The sequence below is a fragment of the Schistocerca piceifrons genome, chromosome 1 (assembly GCF_021461385.2).
Source record: "Schistocerca piceifrons isolate TAMUIC-IGC-003096 chromosome 1, iqSchPice1.1, whole genome shotgun sequence".
Classification (NCBI taxonomy): domain Eukaryota; kingdom Metazoa; phylum Arthropoda; class Insecta; order Orthoptera; family Acrididae; genus Schistocerca; species Schistocerca piceifrons.
The window spans coordinates 1,176,112,256-1,176,116,629 of record NC_060138.1 but is presented as its reverse complement, the minus strand read 5'-3'; the positions used below and the strand labels follow the sequence as shown (position 1 = coordinate 1,176,116,629).

Sequence of the window (4,374 nt, the reverse complement as noted above, 5' to 3'; positions counted from 1 at the left end):
TGTCGCAATTCAATGTAGCAGTCATATGGCGATCCAGTAACAGTAAAAATGGTAAGGAAAAATTTTAGGTTATTGCAGGTAACGACTGAGGGCCACGACGACGACACATCCTGTGTTTCGTCCAAATAATCAGCAAATCACTTTTAGTAAAAGCACTCCGTCTTCAGGCCACAAGTGGCCCATCGGGACCATCCGACCGCCGTATCATCCTCAAGTTGAGGATGCGAATAGGACGGGCGTGTGGTCAGCACACCGGTCTCCCGGTCGTTATGATGGGTTTTCTTTGACCGGAGCCGCTACTATTCGGTCGAGTAGCTCCTCAATTGGCATCACGAGGCTGAGTGCACCCCGAAAAATGGCAACAGCGCATAGCGGCTGGATGGTCACCCATCCAAGTGCCGACCACGCCCGACAGCGCTTAACTTCGGTGATCTCACGGGAACCGGTGTATCCACTGTGGCAAGGCCGTTGCCCCACTTTTAATAAGCAGCATTTAAATTTGTATTCGAAGATTGCACTTATTATTATTGAGAAAGAGAATTAATTTCAAAGGGATGATTCCATTTGTTATTATTAAGCAAGAGATAGAAATCCTAAGGGATGGTTTAATAGGTTATTGTAGAAGGGAAGGTTACGTAACAAAAGAGGTATAGAGGAGACAGCAAGGTTTCACCCTACACTTACCATAGTACAACATTTCGTGGTCTACGGCGGTAATCTCTTTCGATTTCGTTTGTTCACTCTCACCACAGTTTTATTTATTTTTTTTTTTATTTTGAACTCCACGATTACTGTATCAAATATCTTTATACAGAGTCATCGAAAACGCACTGATGACGTTAACTTTTAAAGTACCAGGACACGTTGAACAACATACAGATGGAGGAGGAAAATTCATGGAAACCTCTCCTCAAAGCAGTGCTACGAAAGGAGCGCTATTGAGAGAGGACTCTTCCTGCGCTCCACACGCGGCTAGTGCGACGTATTCCGGCATACGCAGACGACCGCGCGGCGCGCCGCTCCTTGTGAAAGCCGCCTCCACCTCGTTAACAACTTCTGGGAAGCAAGTTTTAACGATCAGCGCGCCCACACAAATGCCGTATCATGCCCGGCCGGCGACCGCCATGGCCGCAGCGCCGCGCAGCCACCTCTGCACGCCCCGGGCCGCCGCCGGATTTGTCTTCCGGGAAGGCCGAGTCCTAGAGCTGCGTGACCGCACTGAACTGTCCTCGACAAACGGGTTCAAGGAAGCTGACAACAACCTCTCGTTAAGCTATTAGCGTAACTTCCTCTTTTTCTCTCTGCACCTTCCTCTCCACAATTCTCTCTCCCTCTCCCTCCCTGCAAATGTAGCTGTTTCGAAACAAAACAATCATGGCGACTAATTTTCCAAAGTAGTGCTGTATAGTTAATAAAATGTTTAGTAAAAGACGTACACTGCTCTGCAAAACTTAAGGGTGGGACAGATAAAATAACGTAACGTACGAGGGGCCTTAAATAAGTAATGGAACACTTTTTTTTTCGACCATTTGCGGTCGAAGAAAAGCGGAGTTTGTTGTGAGACATAGTAAGATATTCCCGCGTCAGCCTCTGTAGTTTTATGGAGTACCAACAGGCTGCAGCACTATGAGTAGCCCTCAAAATGGTGGCTGTAGCGGAGGTGAGTCCCAAGCAGAAGAAAGTTGCTACCGTCAGGCGAAAACTAACGCAGAGATCTGGTTAATGGGGAAATATACAAGCTTTTGATAATGTTGACTGGAATACTCTCTTTCAAATTCTGAAGGCGGCAGGGGTAAAATACAGGGAGCGAAAGGCTATTTACAATTTGTACAGAAACCAGATGGCAGTTATAAGAGTCGAGGGACACGAAAAGGAAGCAGTGGATGGGAAGGGAGTGAGACAGGGTTGTAGCCTCTCCCCGATGTTATTCAATCTGTATATTGAGCAAGCAATAAAGGAAACAAAACAAAAATTCGGAGTAGGTATTAAAATCCATGGAATAAAATAAAAACTGTAAGGGTGCCGATGACATTGTAATTCTGCCAGAGACAGCAAAGAACTTGGAAGAGCAGTTGAACGGAATGGACAGTGTCTTGAAAGGAGGATATAAGATGAACATCAACAAAAGCAAAACGAGGATAATGGAATGTAGTCGAGTTAACTCGGGTGATGCTGAGGGAATTAGATTAGGAATTGAGACACTTAAAGTAGTAAAGGAGTTTTGCTATTTAGGGAGCAAAATAACTGATGATGGTCGGAGTAGAGAGGATATAAAATGTAAACTGACAATGGCAAGGAAAGCGTTTCTGAAGAAGATAAATTTGTTAACATCGAGTATAGATTCAAGTGTCAGGAAGTCGTTTCTGATAGCATTTTTATGGAGTGCAGCCATGTATGGAAGTGAAACATGGACGATAAATAGTTTAGACAAGAATAGAATAGAAGCTTCCGAAATGTGGTGCTACAGAAGAATGCTGAAGATTAGATGGGTAGATCACATAACTAATGAGAAGGTATTGAATAGAATTGGGGAGAAGAGGAGTTTGTGGCACAACTTGACTAGAAGAAGGGCTCGGTTGTTAGGACATGTTCTGAGGCATCAAGGGATCACCAATTTAGTATTGGAGGGCAGCGTGGAGGGTAAAAATGGTACAGGGAGACCAAGAGATGGATACACTAACCAGATTCAGAAGGATGTAGGCTGCAGTACGCACTGGTAGATGAAGCAGCTTGCACAGGATAGAGTTGCACGGAGAGCTGCATCAAACCAGTCTCAGGACTGCAACAACATTCAAGCTCCCTCGTTGGCAACTATGGAAGTGATGAACGTCTCTAATACAAAATGTATGTGGAAATTGAATTCGAGAAATAACACTTAAGTAGCCAGATAACAATAAGAAACATGGGAACATGTTCCGAATTGTCTTCAACCGAATGTTGTAGGCAGTATTATAAGCTATCGTAGCGAGTGTTTTAGTGAAGTTTTATTCCATTGTTGCGAGTTGTCATGGATAACGCTGGTGCTGAGCGAAAAATTCTACATAAGCAAGTGAGAGACATAATTCGCGGGAAACACGCTTTCGCCGCGCGGGGTAAAGCCGCGCGGTCTCAGGCGCCTTGTCACCGTCCGTGCGGCTTCCGTCATCCGAGGTTCGAGTCCTCCCTCGGGCATGGGTGTACGTGTTGTCCATATCGTAAGTTAGTTTGAGTCATATTAAGTAGTGTGTAGGCTTAGGGACCGATGACCTCTGCAGTTTGGTCCCATAAGACCTTACCACAAATTTCCAAAAAGACACCCTTCCATGAAGCGCAAAAGCACGTGCAAACATGTAATGCAACTGTCGCTTGGAATCGGCAATAATTCAGTCCCAGTCCTTGTCTCGACATGCGCGAATCGCCTTCGTTAGTGGATCAGACTATGCCAGTGCCGCAGAGAAGCTCCACTGCTTCTCCCACACACGTACACATGAAAAGTAAATCAGTTGCACAACAGGAAAAAAAACAATATGACGGCAAGCATCTAGCGTCATTTACAAAGAAGGGTCTTCAACTCCCGAAGTAGGGTGTGAGGAGGTCGAAACTGACATGAACGGAAAAGTAAGAAGGACCTTGTGATGCTGTTCGAGGCGTCACTTCTGTCCCATAGCTTTCTCAGGAGGAGGCTAAGGTGCGTTCATTAAGGATTTACTGAATAATAGTTGCTACTGGGCTTTGATGAAGAGGAACCTCTGACTGCAGAAGAAGAAAATGGTGTGGATTCCGAACTGCCTCTAAATTGGAAGACGTTGTTAATTTTTTTTTCCGTGTGATACTGTTAAAAAACGAATATCATTTCTCATTCCATGAAAGCTGCAGCTTTTGACTGTAATTAGGTATCACCTTATTTAGGGTACGTCATTTCGTTGCAAGGGATTCATTTTTATTACTCGTTTTGTGGAAAACATTTTGATCATCATCACACACTAAAGGCTATGCCTTGTCTGTTTAGCCACGTCCCTCACTCCATTGTCATCCTCTTCAATTCTTCATACGATTTTATCCTCATATCTTCATTGATGTTATTAAAATACGTTGCTCTTGGCGTGCCTCTTCGTTTTTTCCCTAAAATTTTTCCTTCAGATACATTCTTTAGGAACTGGTTTTGTCTCATTATGTGCCCTATCATTTTTGATTGTAATTTAAGCAGCGTTCTGTACTCATTCACTTCTCTTAAGACCTGTTTATTACTTTTTCTATCCACCCAACTTGTTTTCCTCATTCTTCTCCATATCCACATTTCCATGGCTTCCAGTCTCTTTTTCTCTGCCTTTCCCAGAGTCCACGCTTCACATCCGTATGTTAAGACACTCCAGTTTTGACAAACTTTTTCCTACT

The 4,374-nt window shown here is 44.1% G+C and overlaps 1 pseudogene; it reads right to left on the bottom strand.

Moving 5' to 3' along the window:
• Positions 1 to 356: 356 nt before the first annotated feature.
• On the bottom strand, positions 357 to 473 carry LOC124723206 (annotated as a pseudogene).
• Positions 474 to 4,374: the final 3,901 nt, after the last annotated feature.